We start from the raw sequence: 24,873 nt of genomic DNA, 5'->3' as shown, positions 1-24,873 counted from the left end.
GCTGCACATGCTCCTATTTATAGTGTAGCTATAGAGGAAACCTGGGGGTTACAGTGGATGAGAAGCTGGATATGAGTCAACAGTGTGCCCTTGTAGCCAAGAAGGCTAATGGCATATTAGGTTGCATTAAGAGGAGCATTGCCAGCAGATCCAGAGATGTCATTAGTCCCCTTTATTCGGCTTTGGTGAGGCCACATCTGGAGTACTGTGTCCAGTTCTGGGCCCCCCACTACAAAAAGGATGTGGATGCATTGGAGAGGGTCCAGCGGAGGGCAACCAAAATGATTAGGGGGCTGGAGCATATGACTTATGAGGAGAGGAGGAGGGAGTTTGGACTGTTTAGTCTGAAGAAGCAAAGAGTGAGGGGGGATTTGATAGCAGCCTTCAACTTCCTGAAGGGAGGTTCTAAAGAGGATGGAGAGAGGCTGTTCTCAGTAGTGACAGATAGCAGAACAAGGAGCAATGGTCTCAAGTTGTGGTGAGAGAGGTCCAGGTTGGATATTAGGAAAAACTATTTCAGTAGGAGTGTGGTGAAGCACTGGGATGGGTTCCCTAGGGAAGTAGTGGAGTCTCCATCCCTAGAGGTGTTTAAGTCTCGGCTTGACAAAGCCCTGCCTGGGTTGATTTAGTTGGAATTGGACCTGCCTAGAGTAGGGGGCTGGACTTGATGACCTTCGGAGGTCTCTTCCAGTTCTATGGTTCTATGATTCTATGAAAAGAGAGACATGCAATATGAAGGCAATGTATTTAGGCTGGTGTTTATGCAGGACATTGTGGAGAGAACTGCCAATCTCTCCAGGTTACTGGAGCTAGCCTCCATAATAGTGCTTATGCCATGTGAGGGCTCTCATTTGCCTGGGTGGTTTTGTCCTGTAGACAGCAGCTCAGCATCTGAAATGTTCCATCCAGAGAAGCTTCAGTAACACACTGCAGAGAACTTTCTCTGTTAAGCCCCCAGTTCAGTAAGCCACCTAAATATGTGCTTAATTGTAAGTCACCTGAAGTCAATAGAAGGAAAGCACTTGCTGAAAGTTAATCCCTTGCTTTAGTGGTTTGCTGGATTGGGAATTAAAAGAATTGTGCCACAACTAACATTTCAGTTGGGATCAAATTGCAAATACACTTACACAGAACCTGTAAGACTAGCGCCTTCTGGTGCTGCTACCCAATATTACAGCTTCCCATTGTAAAGGGGGTGAAGATTTGGTTTTGTGGCAGACAGTTAAATCAGAATACAAATAAATACCAATCCAGGTTTGTAGGGATTACAAAAATAACCAGCTTGAAAGCTTCTACAACCTATAATAAAGAGAAAGCCCTAGCTACAACAGTTCAGCTATTTCAATAACCGTGAAAGCATCATAGCAGCTGAACGAAAAGAATAGAATTGCTGTTCTGGGTCACTGAGGCTCAGTAATGCTATTTTATTTAAACAAATATGAGCAGGGATTAGCTGTGTGCTTTGCTGAGCAAAGGCCATCTATTTGCCCTGTGTTTTTCTCTCTGCTTCCAAACAAGAGGCTATGCAGGGAAGTCCTCTGTTCTTTGCATGGGGAAGATGTGAGCAGGGGCATAGGCTTAAGAATGTATCACAGAAGCCATTTAGATCAGGAGAGTTGGCTACTCAGCTCTGTGGCGTAGGAGAGAGCAGGGTTAAAACACAGGGCAGCTGGGTTTTATTTCAAAACTGGGCAGTACCCCAAAGGCTAAGGGACAATATCAGTTGATCTCAGTTACACAGGGCCACCAGCCTTCTGCGCTACAAGGGCAGGATTGTTCCATTTTCTAGGGATCCTGCAATGAGGCTTCAACTTGGCCCCCTTGGAGCAATAGTCTAAGGGGACATCTGCATTGCAAGAAAAGAGGGCAGCAGGGGCAGTGGCTGGCTGGGTCAGTTGCATGAGGCTTGCAGGGCAGGGGCTCAGCATTGCAGTGTGGACCTTTGGGGCTTGCACTGGAGCTGGGCCTCATGGGATGAGGCGGGGGGGGGGGGCGGGGGAAGAGGGGAGAGTCTCAGAGCTCAGGCTCCAGGTTGAGTGGGAGCATCTATGCTGCTATTTTTAGCCTAAAGCCCTAGCTTATGGGCCCAAATCAATTGCCCCAGGCTCTGGGCCTCAGTGCCACAGAATTTGGATTGGCGTGAGGCAAAGGGCTTCGGTGTGAGGACACTTGATGGGGCTTGTCTTTACCAACCAGCAGCCCAAGAGCATGCCCGCTGAGACCACTGGGAACACCAAGGTTGATGAACGGCCTCATGAGCTCATCTGGAGCCCTAACCTCTTTTTCTTTGCCTTCCTTTTCTCTGGTTATCCATGATAAAAGGGGTAGGATCCTGCCCCATTAAAATCAATGGCAAACCTCCTGGATTCCCAGGGATCTCTCTAGGTTGACATCTTGCGTGTCCCACAGGCTCTGTGTGTGTCCGTCCTGCACATGGAGGGGTGACTGCAGCTTGTGCAGATACATCCCAGCGACCTTTAATCTAGCTAGCTCGGATACCAGAAGAAAAGAAGCCACAGCAGCGTGGATATCACCAGGGACTGGCTGCCTAGGTACCCAAGTGCCAGGCAAGCTTGTATGCCCCTCCTCAGCCTGGCTCGGAGGGTGCCACACCGCACTCTGGTGACAATTGAAAGGGCCGGAGGCTCCTGCCATCACAGTTCCTTGTTGCATTTCTTTTTCTGGTTCTGGTTCTGCTTCAGCCAAGGTTGTTTGCTGACTGCTCCTTTCTGCTTTGAATTTTAATATTTGATACGCCAACAGCTTAAGTGGCCCAGGACTTCACAGGCAGTGGCTGGGAGTGCTGGGGCCTTTTGAACCGCTGGGCCCCTGGGCAAATGCCCCTTTTGCCTTTCCCCTGTTGGGCCTGCCAGGGCTGTCCCCCAGCTAGCGAGATGAAAGTTGGCACAGGTATGTGCACACATGTTGCAATCATACTGATAGACCCGTATTGCTGGCTGTGGGGCTGGCTTCAGGGTGTGCCCCCCCTTTAATGTCAGTAAGACTGCTCATTAGAGTAGGCATTACACCAGCAAGTAAATATCTGCAGGATACAGCCCTATGAACGCCAGGACTTCGCAGCAGTGTCTGTGTATTCTGCGTGTTCTATAAGCTGCATCACTCCCATTGGGAGCTAAATCCCGAGTCAAGTCTGCCTCAGAACATGAGAATGGCTGAAAAACCCCAAGACTTTTCAAAATGACCTTTGGGTCTTTTTTCATTTGTCTTCTGGTGTCACCGCGTTTAGGGATCCAGGGCAGAGCTGTTTGCCTTATCTAGCTATTTTTCAAGCTGTCTTATATGACTTGATTGGTCAAGATTCCATTTTTAGTAGTGATGAGCCAAGAAATGGTTTGTGGCCTCTTGCTTTTGTTGGACAAAAGATGCCTTTAGTCATGATAAATTAACTCATAAATTCACTCATCATTATTTTTATTAGATCTTTACAGCATCTCTCTTGCACTTTAGGTGGTAACACACTGTAAACTTCATTATTAATTATTAATTATTTTAAAGAGGATGTTAAAAATTCTGTTCCACAGAAAATTCTGCCATTCCACATTTTAAAAAAAAATCTGCAAAACGAAATTTTTTAAAACAATTTTTCTTCCATATCGACCAAAAAGTTTTGTTTTGATAAAATGAAAACATTTCATTCTGATTTTGACTTTTATTTATTTATCTGATTGCAATTTGTAATAAAATATCAAGTAAGACAAATGAAAAAATCATCGCATCCCATTCTCATGAGGTAGAAATAGAATGTTTCAAGTTGATCAAGACAGTCTCCTGCCATTTTTAAAAATTAAAATTAGTCAAAGTGTCTTGTGGAAATTTTATAAGAAATGGCAAAATCCCATTCCGTTCAAAATATTATTTATTGTTGTTATTATTATTATTATTGTCTGACCCTCAAGTTCACTGAAATACCGTCACATAATGGAAGAAATTGTGCAGTCATCACCCTTAAGTGCCACTGAACGATTTGGAGGCTGAGGAGGTTAACTGAGGCTATCTCCAAGCAGCTTGTCTTTCCATTTTTGTGTCATGAAGAGTACAAATAACTAGTCTTTCTTCCAGCTCTCTCAAAGCATTTTCTGCTTGTTAGTTAACTATCCTGTGTGATCAAACTCCAGTGGGCCTCTTTTTAGAGCTGAGTCCACAGAACAACAAATGCAGAAGGAGAGGAAGGTTGGGGACTTCTGTTCTCCCATCTCATTACACAAGAACAAGAAGTCATTCAATGAAATTAAGAGGAGGCAATTTCAAAACATATCAAAGGAAATACTTTATAGTCCACGGGATTAGACAGTGGAATTTAGTGCCACTTGAAGCCCAAGAGGCTAATGATGTTAAAAGGGGCTGGAGTTATATGGGTACCATCCACACGGAATGATAGACATTTGAGAAGCCCTATGGTGCTTCATGTTTCAGGGCTTAAGGCAATCTCTGACTATCCCTGGTGAGATCTAATGTGGGGACAGATTATCCCACATCTGCCCATTGCAAGGTTCTTACACTTTCCTCCATAGAGTCTAGAACTGGCCTGCGTCAGAAATAGGAAGCGAGGAGATTGGGTTATAGTGAGACATTTCTTGTGCTCCTAGATGTGTATCAACTGACACTCACAGGAGGCAAGCAATTTGCCTGAGGTCATGCAGTAAGACAGTGGCAGTGCTGAGAAATCATGTCTGTCTATCTTAGCCACTAGATAAAATGCTTCTCCTGATTCCCACTCCTGGGCCAGCGCTAAGAGGCACAATGCTGTTTTCCAATCACGCCAGACAATCAGTATAAGCCCAGGTAGAAAATGCCATCAGATTTGGTATCAGCAACACATTTATGGCTTTAAAGTCCAATCAACTTCAGCTGCCATTCTTTAGCATCACTAAGGCAACAGTACAGCAGGGATGGCAAATGCAGGGTATGATATTGGACCATAATAATTTAGCTGACTGCATTAAAATGAAGTACATCTTACACATCTGACGTTGACCAAACTGCTCTTGGTTTCAGGTGTAGCTTTGCCTAAGCCAGGGCTAGAACAATACAATAGGACCCACTCCCACTAAACAACACTAATCTGCCCTAGACAGCACAGTGTGTCAGACTGCATTCTGCCTATGAGCTGGGCAGGAAATGCTTTTCCTATCCCATGAGAAATTTGAGATCTCAAACATTTTTCCTGCCCCGAATCTAGAAGAAAATTTAAAATCATGAAAACTTCTCCCATCTGAAAATCTCCAAAAAATTTAGTTCAGATCAAATGAAACATTTCATTTTGGTTTGGACCTTTTTCTTTTCTATTTTTACATTTTAACTATTTTCCCCATAAATGACCATCACTTTCACAACAAAAAAGTTGTTTCAAACAGAAAAGTAGAACTCTTTCATTCAAAAATTGTTGGCTGTCCCAAACAAATTTGAAACCTTTTAAAAAAAACACATTCAGAATGGGAAATGATTTAAACCAACCCATTCCCCCAGTTTCAGTTTTAATGAATCACCATTACTGGAGGAAAAAATGTTTTGCTGGAAAATACTCAGACAACCCTAAAGTTCATGAAATTACTTCCCAGCAATGCCTCCTTCCTATTAAAGTGCATTGCACAGATCTAGCACTGGATAAAACCTTTTAAACTCTTCAACTTTTGTTAAATCTCTGAAGAAATTTGTCAAGCTCATTTGTCTTCTTCTCTGGATTAAATTTTCATGTTCTCTTTCAAGCCCGTTCAGGTCTGCAGAATAATTTTCTGGCATGTGTTCAGTCAAGAAAAACTGACAGCGGATTTCAAACTCTCCCAATAGCAAAGCATGGGCCAGATCCAGAAACGGTTTTTTTTCTGCACAGGAAGAAGATTCCCTATCTTACTCGGTAACTCGGGTGTTCCTTTATTTCATGCTGGGTCCTTGTTTACCTAATATCCCTCCTCCTGAGTGTTAAAACCAGTCAGGGTGATTAGACAGGTCTCTCCCCAACTTCTCCTTCAATTTCCATGGGCTTGTCTATGTGAACCAAACAATAATTGCAGGAGGTTGTAAATCCACTAGCCCACCACACGCTACAGTCTATGCGAACTCTGCTGCCTCACACTAAAGATGCTGACATGAGGTTTGATCTACCCTGCTTTGAAACTGAAGCTCACCAGGGAACTGGTACGGCAGCAGGTCCCACATACGAATGGGCAGCGGGCTAGTGCGAGGCAGATTGTCACAAGCTAAGGGCTCATATCACAGGCCAGCCGCTCCCAAACGCTTACAATCTCAAATGGCACTGAAATGTCAGCAGGCCAGTTTGCGGTAATCCCTAGTGTGTGCGGGATGCCACAGTGTGACCTTGCAGTTATGGTGTCTGTACAGTGGCCCCTCCCCTGCTTGGGCAGGGCAGTCCCAAAATTCACGTTCCAAGTCCCAGTCCCAGGTGGAATGACTCCAGAGCAGCATTTACACTGAATTCCCGTGGTGTCACTAGGCACCCGCCTGAGGCTCAGGGGTGGTTCCAGCCTTTTTTCGGTGTGTGTGTGTGTGTGTGTGTGTGTGTGTGTTGGGGGGGGAGGTCTGCTGACCCTTGGGGTACGTCTAAACTACATGCCTCCGTCGATGGAGGCATGTAGATTAGCCAGATCGGCAGAGGGAAATGAAGCCGCGATTAAAATAATTGCGGCTTCATTTAAATTTAAATGGCTGCCCCGCTCTGCCGATCAGCTGCTTGTCGGCAGATCGGGGCAGTCTGGACGCGACGCACCAACAAAGAAGCCTTTCTTGATCGGCACAGGTAAACCTGGTTTCACGAGGCATACCTGTGCCGATCAAGAAAGGCTTCTTTGTCGGCGCGTCGCGTCCAGACTGCCCCGATCTGTCGACAAACAGCTGATCGGCAGAGCGGGGCAGCCATTTAAATTTAAATGAAGCCGCAATTATTTTAATCGCGGCTTCATTTCCCTCTGCCGATCTGGCTAATCTACATGCCTCTGTCGATGGAGGCATGTAGTCTAGACACACCCTTGGTTTCCTCTCACCCTTGGTTTCCCCCACGAGATTCTGGTCCCTGCTCTTCCACTTTCTGCTGAAGCCTGGGCCCTGGCCAGGCCAGAAGCCAGAGCTGGGCAGTAGAAAGAGCTACTCATGGAGCCTGGATCAGCTGTGAGGCAGCCTTGGGGGAGGGATGCAGGCTGCGAGGTGTGGTTGGGCATTCCGGCCCCCTTTCCAGGGCAACTATTGGATCCAGGACTCCCCACACTGGCCCAGGTTCCCTGGGTGGCTCTTATCATGGCTTGGCTCTGATGCCTAGCCTGGACATGGGGCAGACCCCAAGGGAAAGAGTACAACCAGAGGTCAGGGCCATAGAGGGGTGGGGTCACAGAGGGGGCGGGGCTCCTGCGTATGTGCCAGTTTTGCATTTTGAAGAGATGGTCTCCCTACACGTGTGAGATACCTGGAGGATGCCATTTTTTATCATCTTGTTCTACAAAATGGCATCCCCCGTGCTGCCCAGGGTCCCAGAGGAAACGGTGTCATGCTGGCAAAAAGGTTGGGAACCCCTGCGTTACACCAGCTCAGCCCCATACTTCAGGAAGCTTCCAGATCCCTCCTAATTCAGCCCCTAAGGCCAGCTCCTCCGGAACCCCTCAGAGCATTTCGCTGGGGAATTCTGTCCAAATGGCCACAAAATTGGTTCTTTGGGGGGCTGGATCTCGTTCCAGATCTGAGCTGCGAAGTCAGCCCCACATCAGCCCAAGCAGGAAGGCAGCCCAGGAGGGATTCGTTCATTCATTCATTACAGCGACGGCCTTTCGGGGAGAACTGAATACATTGTAACTGAGTAAAGGCCTTAGACACCCACTCACAGCAGCCCCAAAGGACCAGAGAGTGAATTCATGGATTCCCCAAACTTAAGGCCAAAAGGGACCCACTAATCTGACTGTCTCTAGGCTCTACACTTTCCCCACAAGCCCCTGTATGGAGCCGGGTAACTTGTGTTTGGCTCAAGCATCTTCCAGAAACGTGTCCAGTTTTGACACCATCAAATCCATCACTTCCTCTCGTGTCTTGTTCCGATGGTTAGCCACCCCTCGCTGCTGAAAACGTGTGCCTTATTTCCAGTTTGAAATTGCTTTGGCTTCACCTGCCAGTCATTGGTCTTTGCTGTATCTTTCTCTGCTAGATTGAAAAGCCCTTCAGTACTCAGCATTTTCTCTCTGTAATCACCCTGTACTCAAGTCATCTCTCAGTCTGCTTTGTGATCTGCCCAGCAGATTGAGTTGCCATGGGCAGGGCAGGTTATGGAACTCTGTCCTTCCAGCATACAGACAGTCCCCGGGTTACGTACAAGATCGGGACTGTAGGTTTGTTCTTAAGTTGAATTTGTATGTAAGTCAGAACTGGTACATATTGTAGGGGAAACTCTAGCCAAACATTTCTCCAGAGCTCAGTTTTATTCTCCCACACCTCACTTCCCTCAGTCCTTTATTCTCAAGCTGAGGTGTCTGCTGAGAAAAGCCACTCCGCATCTCCCTGGTCTGCTGGGGGGGGGGGGGGCGCTAGCTTTGTGTCTCCCTAGTCTGCTGGGGGGAAGCAGCTAGTGCGGGGTTGCCTCACCCCGTTTGTAAGTAGGGATCCGATGTAAGTCGGATCCATGTAACCCGGGGACTGCCTGTATTTTTATCTGGTGCGTGACACTAGTATGCAAGCACCTAGTAAGCTTCATAGGCCTGTTTTTTGTGTGCAAGTATCGCCACTGAGGCAAGGGTTACAATGTCTTAAAATCAGTAGCATCGTCAGAAGCACGCGCGTTACCGGTGAGTCGTGCTGAATGCATACTCATGAGATTTGGAGAATGGAGCTGTCAGATTGTAACAAACCTCTACTGAACATGTGCAGATGCCAATTTTCAGAAGCTCGTAACAACCGAAATGGAGCTGATTTTGACAGATAGGAAGAAGGCAGCTCTTGGACCTAAAAGGGACACTCCAGCCAAATAAAAATCCTGCTTCCAAATATGGGGTTGCTAGAGCTACTCTGTAACAGTTTAAAGATGTTTCAAATAATTCTAGTAATGTATTTTCCCCTAATTTCATTCCTAGAAATAAAATGGTTTTTTTTGTTTGCTTGTTTGTTTTACTTTAAACAGAAATTCAGCCTGATGTTTGGAAAATGACAGCTCAAAGTTTGGCAAAAATTCCACTGACTTCAGTGGAGCCAGGATTTCACTCTATAGCTACGTCTGCATTGCACGATTATTTCAGAATAAGTTAGTCTGGAAGAAATGTTCTGAAAGAACTTATTTCAAAATCGCACGTCCACACTACAGGGAAGCCTAAAAACTAATCCGAGGCAGGCTCCCCTAATGTGGACACTCTACCTCAATATAGAGCCCCAAAGTAATTACTTTGAATGGCCTGGGGAGGAGCTATTTCGAATTAGCAGCAGCAATAGTCCACACTACTGCAATTCCAAAATAGCTATTTCCGAAGAGGCGTTATTCCTCGTAGAATGAGGTTTACAAACACCGAAATAAGCCTCCCGTTATTTCAAAATAATTTCGAAATAATGGGCTATCTGTGTAGACACTTGCATAGTTATTTTGGAATAAAAGACGTTATTCCGAAATAATACTGCTGTGTAAATGTCTGTGAGTGTAGTTAAATCCCACACCATTCGAACTGGGTGAGAAACAGTTGTCCCAGCTCATGAACATTTTCCAGATATCAAAAAATATTGTCTTGTCCGAAATAGGAATGAAAAGTTGAAATCTTAAAAAAACTCCAGAACCCGAAAATAAAATGTAAACAAAAATTGCTTTGGATCAATTGAAATGCTTTGCCTTGATAATTTTGACACTTTTAAAATTTTAATTTGGATCATTTAAAAAATATTATTTTAGACTGACGCTTAATTTAGATAAAAAGTTTCTTTTGAACCAATGTAGTTCTTTTTGCTTGTTTGTTTGTTTGAGACCTATTGATGCGGATGTTTGATAGTTTCAAAACTTCTGTACACTTTTTAAATAGAAAGAATAGTCAAGATCCACAAAAGCCACTAACCCAGAAGAGTTAATTTGGCCTGAAGCCTTGAATCTCAGTCCTACCTACATGCCCCTCTCCACCATGGGGCTGGAGTGCCAGGGGAGTGAAGTGTCTCAGTTGAGATTGGGTTGGGATTGGTCCTGCCTTGGGCAGTGGGCTGGACTTGATGACCTCCGGAGGTCTCTTCCAGCTCTACGATTCTATGATTCTATCAGTGAGCTTGGAGGTTTTGGAGGGCTTGTTTTTTTGTTTCTCCCTTGTATGGTCCCCAGCTGATTTTTCTCTGGGTCAATGGCCCCCAACCCAAAAAAGGTTCCTGCTCCTCCCATAAATACAGACAATGCTGAAACCTTTTGTGTTGGACATAATATTTTATTCCACAATAAAGCCTGGCCAACAAGCTCCCAACTGGGGTCAAGCCCTCATCTGGCCACAGCATCATAACATTCCTGCACCCCCACAAACCTCAACCCTGAGCCCATCATACACCTGAACCCCCTGCCCTGAGCCCCTCATACACGCCAAACTGATCTCCTGCACCCAACACCCACAAGCCTGTGGCTTGCTCAGCAGCCCAACCCTCCACCTGACCCCATAGACTCAGACTTTAAGGTCAGAAGGAACCATTATGATCATCTAGTTTGACCCCCTGCACAGTGCAGGCCACAGAATCTCACCCACCCCTCCCAGAATAATCTTCTCACCTATATCTCAGATATTGAAGCCTTCAAATACTTTGAAGGCTCCAAGATGCAGAGAATCCTCCAGCTGTGATCTGTGCCCCATGTTATAGAGGAAGGCAAAAAACCTCCAGGGCCTCTGCCAATCTACCCTGGAGGAAAATTCCTTCCCGACCCCAAATATGGCGATCAGCTAAACCCTGAGCATGTGGGCAAGACTCACCAGCCAGACACCCAGGAAGTTCTCTATAGTAACTCCTATCATCCCTCCAGTGACCTATTTCCCACTGATAATCAATGGCCAATTAGTTACCAAGATCATATTATCTCATCAACCCATCCTCTTATCATAGAATCATAGAACTGGAAGAGACCCCAGAAGGTCGTCAAGTCCAGCCCCCTGCTCTAGGCAGGACCAATCCCATCTAAATCAACCCGGCCAGGGCTTTGTCAGGGCAAGCCAACACTCCCCAGCCTGGAGCCACCTCCCTGAACCAGCATCCCCTTCTCCACTTCCTCCTGCACACAGATTCCCTCCCAGAGCTTGCACCTTTCATCCCTTCCCACACCCAAATCCCTTACTCCCACCCCAGAGCCCACACCTCCTGTCTCAACCCAGTGAGAGTGAATAAGGGCTGGGGACAGCAAGTGATGGAGAGGAGAGGAATGGAGAGGGCAGGGCCTCAAGGAAGGGATGGGGTCTGAGCGAAGTGATGGGGTAGATCTTGGCTTGCCCTGACATTTAAAAAGTGATTTTGGTTGGAGACCCCTGACATAAAGCAATAGCTTGGCATTCCTCTGGAGAGTGTTCAGGTGGTTTGTGATACATCAGTTGCTAGCAGAAGTTAAACTTGCCATTTGAATAAATTGGAAGTTCATTTCCTAATCAGAGAGGGTCACAAACAAGTCCTTAACATGCTATCAATCCAGAATTTTGTCCAGGTGTGCCACCTGTTTGATGATCTATTTATCAATGAGGTAGGCTTTAAGTAACTTTCTGGAACCTTGTCTGATTTAGATTAGGTAAAGCTAGTAATAATGTCATAGGAATTATATAACATAATTGTTGACTATCAAACCCAGTGATATGTATCAACAATATCCCTTGCTAATCTAAGTCTTGTGAGTTCTTGTGGTTTGATCACAAGTCTTGTGACAGCAGGCATTTTTCTTAATGCACCAGCTACAGGAGTCATGTGACTTTAAGAGTATTTTAGTTTTTAAAATTTTTTGTTTTGTTTTGTTTTTACAGTGAATTTCCTGCCCTCAACAGGTGATTCAAATGAGGCCTAGCATTTCAAAAACCAGAAGGGAAAGTAAAACAGAAGAAAATGCTTCCCATATCTATCTTCCTCCATAACGATTAGATTTATCGCCACATCTTTTGTGCGTTGTTGGGCTATTTCTCTGAAAAAACTCATGGAGTGTCCACACCTCAAGCACATTTTTGTGCAAAAAAATTGAAAGAACAGAGGGGTTTTTCCGGCATAGGTATTCCTCATTCTACGAGGAAGAACTCTTTCGCAAAAAGGTGTGTGTGGATGGGGAAGCACAGGTGTCCTGGTGGGCATTCTGTGCATACTAATCACAGATTACTTTTGAGAGAGAGCATCCATGCAGTCTGGATGCTTTCTTTTGCAAAAGTGCTTTTTTGATGCGTTTTTGCAGTGTGGATGCATTCCTGCGCAAGAAGTTTTTGCAGAAGATCTCTTCTGATAAAAGCTTCTTGTGCAAGAAGCCTGCAGGCCAGACATAGCCTTGAAGTCCTACATTCCATCCCAGAATAGGCAATTTCAGTAATGGATAAAGCATCAAGAGTTCTGGAGACACATAGGTGTGAATTTCGCTCAGAACGAAGAGAGGACTTTGGTCTCAGAAACTTTCACCGGGATTAAATTCACTTGAGAATTTTTTCCATTAAAGTAGCCGATAGAACTGCTCTTTCTGCCTTGGGGGCTGCCCCTCATCCCCCCCTTCTAATTAACCTGCCTAAACTCATCCACGTCTGGGCAGCATTAAAAAATAAAAAAGACCCGGGAATTCGGTTAACAAAAGTAGATTTTGCCAAATTCATTTCTATTCTGTTTATCACTTTCCACGTAGCAAAGTCAAGACCAGGCATGGATGTGATAGAAGGAAGTCAGTTATAATTTCTGTGTCCTTCAGGTGTTTCTCTTTCCCCGGGAATCATAAATCTCCCTGCCAAAAATAAAATGCTCAGCTTGGTGATCTCACATTGCAGGCTCCCAGGGCTATCAGGAGTTAGAAATTATCCTCACTCACTTGCCGAGTTGCAGCAGGAATTGGCTTCATTCTCAGCCATCAATCCACGCCTGGTAACTCGCTTCATTGATGATCTCTGGTGTGGCTGCCTGCTGTGTAAGAGGAAAGGGCCGGAAATGGCTTTTGGGGGGCTGCATGTTTATCTGAAATCAAGTTTAACCTTAGGGTGGAAACTGTACTCGGTGTAGTGAGCCTGGAAACTTTGGGTACGTCTAAACTACATGGCTCCGTTGATAGAGTCCTGTAGATTTGTTTGTTCAGCAAAGGGAAATGAAGCCGCGATTTAAATAATCGCGGCTTCATTTAAATTTAAACGATCAGCTGATCAGCTGTCTGTCGGCTCAGCGCGGCAGCCATTTAAATTTAAATTATTTAAATCGCGGCTTCATTTCCCTTTGCCGATCAGCCTAATCTACATGGCTCCATCAATGGAGCCATGTAGTTTAGACACACCCTTTGACTTGAATGTACGTGGTAACTTATAGGTGCTGCGGCCTAGGGCCGTCCCTACCCATTCGCGGAATGTGTAGCTGCGTAGGGCTTCCAAAAATGTGGGGCGTGCCTGGGTCTTAATATCCACCACCCACGTCTTCCTGTGGCTCTGCTTCCTCCAGAGAGGAGCTAGTTAACTTAGCAGTGACACAGCCTGCCAGAGCGATCAGCAGGACGCTGAACCCGAGAAAGAGCTGTTCAAGTGGAGCCATTTACCAGGCATTTGCCCACCCCAGCTACAGACGGTCTGACTTTACCGTGTTAGTTCACAGGACCGGGCTTTCAAATTTGCTTTTCAAATATTTCATTGGTGTGTTGGTGCAGGTTATAAAGTCTCATCCCCCGCCTCCTGGACTGCCATGGGAGATAGGGACCGCATAGGGCCCCCTCAGTCCTAAGGACGGGCCTGCTGTGGCCAGGTTAGTCACAGCCCTTGTTAATCTCATTGCCACGCTCCGCTCTGCCTTGCGGGGCACAGAAGAAAGAAGGGTGCGACCCAAAGGGCCCCCCGTGAGTCTGTTGGTGAAGGAGTCAGACACAGCTGCCGTGCTGGCATCTGTGATATGGACGCCTGTCCCCTCGGGAGCAGGGCTGACACGCACTGAATCATTTCACATCCACTCCCATGGAGCCAGGCTCTCCAGGGGGCTGAGTTAAGCCGATAAATACCTCTGGGGATCTGACTGTTGATCAGAGCCGATTGTAACCGTCACTTGGGAAGTGAAAAGATCCGTGTCCTGCCACCCATCACTCGTGCGATCCACGTTGTTTTCTTGACTCTTAGGGTATGTCTACACTACCCCGCTAGTTCGAACTAGCGGGGTAATGTAGGCATACCGCACTTGCAAATGAAGCCCGGGATTTGAATTTCCCGGGCTTCATTTGCATAAGCGGGGAGCCGCCATTTTTAAAACCCCGCTGGTTCGAACCCTGTGCAATGAGGAGTAACGGTAGTTCGAACTAGGAAGCCTAGTTCCAACTACCTAGTTCGTGCCCCATGTAGCCGCGCTGCACGGGGTTCGAACCAGCGGGGTTTTAAAAATGGCGGCTCCCCGCTTATGCAAATGAAGCCCGGGAAATTCAAATCCCGGGCTTCATTTGCAAGTGCAGTATGCCTACATTACTCTGCTAGTTCGAACTAGCGGGGTAGTGTAGACATACCCTAAGAGCCAGACTCTGCAGCCTTTATCTTACTCCTGACATGGCCCCATTGTTTTCACACTGAGAACCCAGGTAGAAACGTATGACAGGGTGTAAATCAAGATGGGAGGGGGATCTAGTTCTTCCTCCCCTTTGAGTTCGTTAGGGAGCATGTCTGGGATCATTTAAACACAGAGGCACAGCAATTCTGAGGTTTTAGTTCAGTGTTTACTCAGGCTAAATGCTCATTGACTTCCGTGGGAGTCTGGTGGAGTGAAAACCTCACAGTGATTCCAAGACAGAGTTCATTGTTTGTCTTAATGTCTGTCATTCACTCCACTTCAGCTCTCTCTGCACTTTAGGTAGAGACGTAGCCACCCATTACCACGGTAGCTATTCAGCTTCACAAAGAGAAGAGTCGGGGTGACTTGGTCACGATTTATAAGTACCTACACAAGGAACAAAAATACCGTACTAGAGGGCTCTTCAGTCTAGCAGACAAAAGTCTAGCAAGATCTAATGGCTGGAATTTGAAGTGAGACAGATTCGGCATGGAGATCCGACACACATTTTTAACTCAGAGAGTACTTAACCACTGGAACATTTTAACAAGCCCTGTCCTGCATTCGTCATCCCTGGGGATTTTTAAATCAAGATGGGATTTTTTCCCTAAAAGATCTGCTCTAGCTCAAAGAGGAATGAATTCAGAGAAGTTGTATGGCCTGTGTAGTGCTGGGGGTCAAACGAGGTGATCATAATTGTCCCTGCTGGCTTTTTAATTTAGGAATATGAGCAACTCCCATGCCTGAAAGTACTGATAAGGGCTAGAAGAGTGTGTCTAAACTACATGGCTCCATTGATGGAGCCATGTAGATTAGGCTGATCGGCAAAGGGAAATGAAGCTGCGATTTAAATAATCGTGGCTTCATTTAAATTTAAATGGCTGCTGCGCTGAGCCGACAAACAGCTGATCAGCTGTTTGTCGGCTCAGTGCGCTAGTCTGGACGCTCCTGCGCCAACCTGAAAGCCCTTTATCGACATCCCCGTTATGCCTCGTGGGATGAGGTTTACCGGGGAGGTCGATAAAGGGCTTTCATGTCGGCAGGGGAGCGTCCAGACTAGCGCGCTGAGCCGACAAACAGCTGATCAGCTGTTTGTCGGCTTAGTGCGGGAGCCATTTAAATTTAAATGAAGCTGCGATTATTTAAATCACGGCTTCATTTTCCTTTGCCAAACAAACAAATCTACATGGCTCGGTCGACGGAGCCATGTAGTTTAGACGTACCCGAACAGTGCTAAGTCCCCAAGAATGGGGCCAAAGAAACGAAACAATTTGCACACGGAGACAGTAACACAAAGGGAGCTGATCGCAGGTTTTGTACGGCGGAGAGAGGAGCGCCAACCACTGGACCACCTTTTCCTTGCTGGGAACTCAATCCTAAGCAGAAGTAGGTTTTTGTGAATTTTCCTGACATCCTTGGGGTGCTTTAAAAAACGGGGGGAATCCTCCTAGAGATCTTTGGAAAGGCCTCTTGCTCAGCAATTATTTACACAAAATAAATTGTTGAATGAAATCTTGCATTGCAGCAGCGCCTTCGAAAGAATATGATCAGCACTTGCCACTTGTGGACCAATTGCTTTTAATTGACATGCTATCTACAGAAGAGACGGACACAGTTTTGGAGCAAATGTTTCATAGGGTACGTCTAGACTACAGAGCTTTTCTGGGATACCGAAGATATCCCGGAAAAGCTTTGCTGCATCCAAGGAATACGTCTGCTTTTCCGGAAAAAGAATTGGAAAAGCAGACGTGTTTTTTCAGCATCCCTGTAAACCTTGTTCTACAAAGAAGCAGGGATGTTCTGAAAGAGGGTTTTTTCCTGACATTTGGCCCCAAGTAGATGGGCCAAATGTTGGAAAAGCCTCTTTCGGAAGAAAAGAGGAAAAAGATATACACATTGCGGTTTGCAATTTGCGTATCTTTTTCCAGCTTTTCTTTGTAGTGTAGACACAGCTTTGAATATCTATATCTGCATATCTACATCTTCATGGCTTTGAATATCTACATCTGCATTAGCACAGGCCATAATTTAGTTTGAGATTATCTAATCCATCTCACCCCTCTCCCTGTAACTCTCTAAGCATATAATGCAGCAATATCTTGCCATTTAGTCTGACAATATTGCTGGTTTCCGGAAAGCCCCTGCTTCTGGAGTCATGTTAACATGTGAGACTCTCACCTTCTACTAAAAGTGGTTTTCCTTTTTGCTGTGAGAAGTTGGGGAGGGTGACTCATGTACACTCTACAGCTCAGGAAACAGAATGTGGATAAAAAAGAGTTCCCAGATGATTGTATTTTGAAAAGCTCCCGATTTTAATGCTTGGGGCTGACCAGACTACCGTCTGCTCACAGGGCCATCGACCACAACAACATTTTGAAAAGCAATTTCCTCTCCCAGACATGGTGTATCATTCCACCGTGTGTCACTGTCTCGGGTACTTTGTGTTTGAAGAAGGAGCTTTTCCCTCATTCTTTCTTCCTGATGCATTCCATGGGGGAATCGGATCTTTTTTTTATCCCGGCATACCTCATCTTCCCCCTGTACTGGAAACACTGAGCTGTAATACCATCACCACTCCCCTAGGAGCTAGGGAGTGTCAACAGATTGGGAAAATGTAATCACCTGGCTAAAGCAATCAAAACACTCAGCCTCAGAGATGGAAGTGGACCCATTTCCCTGCATTGCACCTCACGTCCATTCTCTGTTTGTGGCACATAATGGACGAGTGCCCTGTGGGCTGCAATATTTGGGTCGCATTTTGGTTTGGGGCTGGTGTGGGTACTGGGTGGGGCTGGTGGCCTGTCATGCTGGAGGTCAGACTGGATGATATAGTGCTCTCTTCTGCCTTAAACAGTATGAGTATGTCTAGACTGCATCCCTCTGTCGGCAGGGGGATGCAGATTAGGCAGGTCGACATTGCAAACGAGGCAGGGATTTAAATATCCCGCGCCTAATTTGCATAAAAATGGCCACCACATTTTGCCGACTCAGCGCTTTGTCGGCAAAAAGTGGCAGTCTAGAGGGGGAATCTGTCGAGAAAGAAAGCCTTTTTCGACAGATCCTGCAAACCTCGTTGCGGGAGGCGTAAGGGATCTGTCGAAAAAAGGCTCTCTTTCTCGATAGATCCCCTCTAGACTGCCACTTTTTGTCGACAAAGTGCTGAGTCGGCAAAATGTGGTGGCCATTTTTATGCAAATTAGGTGCGGGATATTTAAATCCCTGCCTCGTTTGCAATGTCGACCTGCCTACTCTGCATCCGTCTGCCAACGGAGGGATGCAGTCTAGACATACCCTATGACTTTAACATTGCTGGCTCCAACCCAAGGCTCTGATCGTTTGTCCATGTGTGATGAGTCAGTGTTTTCAGGACCGGAGAGGCCAAGGTACGATAGTCATTTGGTGTAAAACAGAAATCAGTTACATGGAGAATAATTGAAAGCTTATGGCCTAATAAATCTGTTAGTCTCGAAGCCCTGGTCTACACTAGGGAGTTGTTTCGAAACAACAAACGGAGCGTCCACATGACCAAGCCCATTATTTAGAAATGAGGGGCTGGTTATTTTGAAATAACTCCTGTTTTCTGTGAGAAATAACACTTATTTTGAAATACTGACAGGGCGGATACTCCGCTGCTGCTATTTCAAAATAACGACTCCCTAGAATCAGTCTAAGTAATTACTCTCCAGTGCTTCCTGGGGCTGTATGTCGAGATAGCGCATCCACATGAAGGGAGCCTGCCTTGGACTCATTTTGAGGCTTCCCCATAGTGTAGACACTCTATTTCAAAATAGTTATTTCAAGAGTTATTATTTGGAAATTATTCCCTTGTGTAGACATGCCCTAAGGTACAGACTAACACGGCTACACCTCTGAATCAATTCAGAGTTAGCTGTTTTCGCAGGAACTACCACAAGCAAATACACAATTCAGCAGACCATAAACCCACCCGTTGTACGTTCCCTTTTCCATGTCTCAGTTTTCAGCCTCCAGAGGCCAGAGTTTGGAGGACAAGCTTTTATGATGTTTAGCTGCCCTCTTGTGCAGTCTTGTTTCCCGGTTTGAGTTCCAAGTTAAATAAAAACACATATTCCTCGGTGCAATGTGTTGGCTTCTTGACTGATCACTTATCCCACCTCTCCTTGTCTGGTCTGCAGCGCAAGGTCTTGCGGGGTGGCGGCTGCTCTTCCCTGCTGTTCCTCTCTGCCCCTCAAACCCAATATTGTCCTGTTCTAAGCTCGCCGTGCTTCAGAGCTAGGCCCACCAAATTCGGTAAACAGCTTCCTGTTATCCGAACTTAAAAGCAAAGTCAGGGTTTGGTTGTGTGTGTGTGTGGCGCGGGGAGAGGCTGAAACTCCCTCCGATGCTTTTCGGGGCACGTAAAACCGTACAGAAAAGAGACAGAATCACAGATGAAAGAGCCTCCTCCCCCAGCTGGGACTGTCCCAGCCCCAAACCTCCCACCCTTCAGATGCCCTTTAGGAGGGTTTTGGGGGGATGAAGCTCCCCCCATTCATACAGGTGACATTGCTGGGTGTTCCCCTTTGTCAGGGAGCCAGGGGAAAGTGCACAGTTTGCTTCATTCCTCACTCTGGCTGGGGAGCACAGGGGGCAGATGAACCCGGACCTGCACCAGCCAGGGAACATGCCCCTCTCTCCACGCTTTGCCCATGGGAGCTGCAGGGGAGAGGCGCTTCTCCCTGGCCCCCAGCCACTGTGCTGAGAGAGGGCTGGGGTAGTTCTCTTCCCAAAGCAGCCTGCATCCCGAGCCCCTCCTGCCCAGCCCCACCCCAGAGCAGTGATTCAAATGAAGAAAAACGTAAATAAATTGAGTTAAGGATGTGAGTAACTTTTGAGTAAATCTGCTATAAAATAAATCAATTGCCACACAAATACTGTACGTACTTTTCAGTGCATAGTCTATGGTTCAGTATAAGCAAGTCATTGTGTGAAGTTTTCGCTGGTACTGACTTTGCTAGTACCTTGCTGTAGCCTGTTGTAAAACTGGGCCAATATCTAGAGGAGTTGATGTATCCCCAGCATACCTCTGCGTAGCCTGGCCTGAGAAGCCCTGCTCCAGAACAGCCCAGCCGAGAGCAGCTGTTCTGGGCTCTCCTTCTAAACATTCTAAACACCATGGCTGTGTCTAGACTGGCAAGTTTTTCCGCAAAATCATGTGATTTTTGCGGAAAAACTTGCCAGCTGTCTACACTGGCTGCTTGAATTTCCGGAAAAGCACTGACTATCTCCTGTAAAATCATCAGTGCTTTTCTGGAAATACTATGCTAATCCTGTTCGGGCAAAAGTCTTTTTCCGAAAGACTTTTTCGCAAAAGGGCCAGTGTAGACAGCACAGGACTGTTTTCCGCAAAAAAGCCCCGATTGCGAAAATGGCGATCGGGGCTTTTTTGCAGAAAAGCGCGTCTAGATTGGCCACGGACGTTTTTCCGCAAAAAGTGCTTTTCCGGAAAAGCATCCTGCCAATCTAGACGTGCTTTTCCGAAAATGCTTTTAACAGAAAACTTTTCCGTTAAAAGCATTTCCAGAAAATCATGCCAGTCTAGAAATAGCCCATGAGGCTGCTTCTGAGCAGACAACTTGCTCTGCTCCCATCACCCTTTGGACATTACACAGGCTGCCCTATCCACATATTTGTCTTAGTGAGGAGGCATTGATTGATTGATCCTGTTGTGGTCCTACATACAGCTGAGGATACTTTGAAATCCTGCTAGGGCATGTTTGCATCTGTAGGTGCCTAGCTAGATCTGACCTTTAGTGCATTAGACCAGGTATGAACTGCACTGTCAGGCACACTGGAAACAACACATCCCTATGACCATCCCTCCTGGAAGCATGAATCACGGTCATGCTAACATTTAGGATTCCTTTGCAGGCTTCACTGAGACTTCTCATTCCTGTTCCAAGATGGAGCATAATATCTTTCTAAAGAAGCACCCAAATAGCCAGAGAACAATCCAAATATCACTGAAGCATCCCAAATGGGCTCTTTTTGAAAAGCAGACAAGGATTTATCGTCCCCGAGAGCTCGTTACAGTAAGCGAGGAGCCTTATGGCACTAGTAACCATGAGATTTACAGCTTCCCATCCGTCAGCGGGGAAGTTCTGTATTATACAGGCTTTTACCGCTGGAACGCCATCAAGACGAGGTGGGCACATGAAGATGAAGTCTCTAGTTTCCACAATAAAAATGACAATTTAGGGGTTGTGTTTAAAATAAAAGATTCCTCCAGCCTCTGGGGATATCGAGCTCTTGCAAACAGATTTGTCGGGAGGCTGTAGAATTGAGTGCACCAAAGCTAACGAGGCGTAATGAATTCCAAGCTTGGGAATGTTCCATTACTTAGAAAATGATTCTTCCTCACATTTTCCCTTCTCTCTCGGAAGAGGGCCAGTTCATTAAAATACTCTTTGTGGAGGTGGTTAACAAGGAAACCAATGATATGCTACTCCCTGGGTGGGGAACCTAGGCTGTGTCTAGACTACATGCCTCTCTCGGCAGAGGCATGTAGATTAGACACATAGGCAAAGGCAAATGAAGCCGCGATTTAAATGATCGCGGCTTCATTTACATTTACATGGCTGCCGCGCTGAGCCGACAAACAGCTGATCAGTTGTTTGTCGGCTCGCCGCTAGTCTGGACGTTCCCCCTGTCGACATCAAAGCCCTTTGTCGGCAGCCCCGTTATTCCTCGTGGGATGAGGTTTACCGGGGCTGCCGACAAAGGGCTTTGATGTCGGCAGGGGAGTGTCCAGACTAGCGCGCTGAGCGGACAAACAGCTGATCGGCTGTTTGTCGGCTCAGCGCGGCAGCCATGTAAATGTAAATGAAGCCGCGATCATTTAAATCACGGCTTCATTTGACTTTGCCAAAAAAACAAATCTGCATGGCTCTGTCGACGGAGCCATGTAGTTTAGACATACCCATAGGCACTAACCTCCCTCCCTCACCCCCCTCTGTTCTAAAATCTGATTTGTCAATTGTATATGTGTTCACTTTTCTTTGATTGTATCCCTTTGGTATATATGGTCGTGCCAATTTTCTTCCACAATTTGATCTGAGGAAGTGGGTCTGGCCCATGAAAGCTCATCACCTAATAAACCATCTTGTTAGTCTTTAAAGTGCAGCATAGAATCATAGAATAATCATAGAATCATAGAATAATAGGACTGGAAGGGACCTCAAGAGGTCATCGAGTCCAGCCCCCCGCCCTCAAGGCAGGATCAAGCTCCGTCTACACCATCCCTGACAGATGTCTATCTAACCTGTTCTTAAATATCTCCAGAGAGGGAGATTCCACCACCTCCCTTGGTAATTTATTCCAATATTTGACCACCCTGACAGTTAGGAATTTTTTCCTAATGTCCAATCTAAACCTCCCCTGCTGCACTTGAAGCCCATTACTCCTTGTCCTGTCCTCAGAAACCAAGAGGAACAAATTTTCGCCTTCCTCCTTGTGACACCCTTTTAGATATTTGAAAACCGCTATCACGTCCCCCCTTAATCTTCTTTTTTCCAAACTAAACAAGCCCAGTTCATGAAGCCTGGCTTCATAGGTCATGTTCTCTAAACCTTTAATCATTCTTATCGCTCTTCTCTGTACCCTTTCCAATTTCTCCACATCTTTCTTGAAATGTGGCGCCCAGAACTGGACACAGTACTCCAGCTGAGGCCTAAGACATAGTCCTGTCTTTTGTTTCTAAACTCCTAGTAATAGCCAACTGCTAAGAACTAGGCATGTCAGCTACTAGTCGACCAGCTGACTAACCTACAAGTATAAGCTTATTGGATAGTCGACTAGTGATGTGACTAGTTGCTTCCCCCGACCTCTATCAGAGGCAGCAAAGTGGAGGAGCAGGAACTGGTGCTGAGTGGAGCCAGCTTAAAAGCCAGGTCCCCCAGCACTGTCTCCATGGGGAACAGGGGAGGGAGAGACCCAGCAGGAAACGATGCGAGCGCGGACTGAAGCAGGCTCCGCTCACGCCGCTTCTGCTGCGATTCTGCTTTTGAAATGTGTTGGAGCCGCGCCGGGGTTCTTGTACATTTCAAAGGCTGAGGGACCGCAGGAAGCACAGGCCCCGCTCCGTGCAGAGCTTCTGCTTTTGTAATGTACAAGAGCTCCGCTCTGCAGTTCAAAGGCAGGGCCCTTATGGACTATTGGATCGAGTAACTCATCTAAATTGAACATCCCCACTAAGAACTACACAAGCCGCTTTGATTCCATCCACAGACACATGCGCACAGGCACACACAGCGCATGCTGTCCAGCAGTAGATCATAATGGGAATGACACTGCAACACCAGGGCTTGCCGCACTGCTGAGAGGAGGGCCTTGCATAGATGAAGTGGTTTCCCCATTGGAGAGATGGCAGCCTGTCCTCACTGAGCTTCTGCCCACTTTGCTTTGGCAGGTGCATCATTAGGAGAAAAGCCCCAGTGCCACTGGTTATCAGTGTTCAGACTTTTCAAATTTCGATGATTTGGGGGAGGGGGAGGGTGCAGAACTGTTTGGAATGCTTCTGTGAGCAAAGTACCTCAGGTATTGTGAGGTAGTAGGTTTGGGGGAATTTCATTTAAAAATATGCTGGCTCAGTTGGAGTGGATGCAAATTTCTCCTAAATACCAATCCCCTCGGAGGATTAATGCTAGGGCTTTCACTGTAAGATAGATGGTATGACATTTTGAATTGCATACTTAAGAAGTGGGAATCTTTCTGAATATAAATAATGTTTTGCCTTAATTTTCACTTTAGACAGGCACAAATAACTTCTAGGAGTAAAATCTATAGCTGGCAAAACTTCCAGATAATTCAGGCCACTCAATTAACTTCATGCATGGCTAAATGTTGCAGCTTTCTCCCCCAAAGGAATCAGAACATTACCTAGTGCTCATTAGCATAGCAGAGATAAGTCACTACTGTCTGAAAAAGATAGCTGTCTAGTAACACTATGCTTCTTTGGGTTTGTGACTCTATTTTTGGCCATGGATGGAAAATTCCTTCTAGTTCTTTGGAAAATAGGAGACAGAGGAAACCACCCATCCTATTTGGGCCCATCCATTTTTTGAAAATTCTGTGATTTTTCTGGAGATTTTTTTTAACTCCACCCAGAACCAAACCAATAAATCTAATCAAGAAAAGTTTTCCCTAGAACAAAATTTCAAAGAAGAATTAATGTCAGGGTGACCAAAATGTTTCATTTTGATACAAATCAAGCCATTGTGTTCCCATTTTGATTTGGAAAAAACAACTTTAAAAAGTTTTTATCTCAAAACCAACTTTCATTTTGAAGTGAAGAACAGAAGCTTTTCATTCCAAAAGTGTTGTGCTGGATGGGAGGGACATCCCAACATTCAGTTAACTAAATTGCTTATAAAGGCTTAAACCCAGAACTGTTGGTATTCAGGAAGTGTTGGCAGGGAGCCAGGAGAGCCAATGGGAAAAGACTGTTATTTGAATAAAACATTTTTGCCTGCTTCAGTCTCCTGTGTGTGTGCGAGGGGATGAAAGTCAAAGATGAAGTGAGCAATAGGAGCCAGACATGAAACTTTAGCAATATCCATGTCTAGAAAGGAGGCAATCTTGGAATAACATATGTGAGTAGACAGGGAATGTGTAGTTAGATGTGATCAGGTTGTTTTCATTATTACTGGGTTTGTGAGACTCCTTGTGCTGACTTACCCCACCCCTCTACCTAGTACACTGTAGATGTATGTCCACATTGCGGTGCTATTTTGGGATAACGTCCATTATCCTGAAATAGCATTCTGCACTATCTACACAAGAATCCTGTTATTTCAAAATGCATTTTGAAATAACTGGCTTCTTATTCTGGCTTCCTGTAAACCTCGTTGCACAAGTATTAAGGAAGACACCGAAATAGCCATTTATTTTGAAGTTCACCACTGCGTAGACAGTGTCAAATTTTGAAATAAGCTACTTCGAAATAAGCTATGCAATTTGCATAGCTCAAATTGCATACCTTATTTTGAGGTATGTGCTATTGTGTAGACGTTCCCAAAGTGCCAGAATGGGGAACAGTCTTTGCAAGTGTCCAGGTAGGACTTTCAACCACATCAGAATGCTTCATTGTGCTGTTTTCTTCCCCTGCATTAAATGTGGTGATATTTTCCAAAATGTTTAGATTCCAACAAAAATTGACATTTTTCAATCCAAAAC

Source organism: Pelodiscus sinensis, chromosome 29 (genome assembly GCF_049634645.1).
Source record: "Pelodiscus sinensis isolate JC-2024 chromosome 29, ASM4963464v1, whole genome shotgun sequence".
NCBI lineage: Eukaryota > Metazoa > Chordata > Testudines > Trionychidae > Pelodiscus > Pelodiscus sinensis.
The sequence above is the reverse complement of the archived record's forward strand: the minus strand, read 5'-3'. Positions refer to the sequence as shown.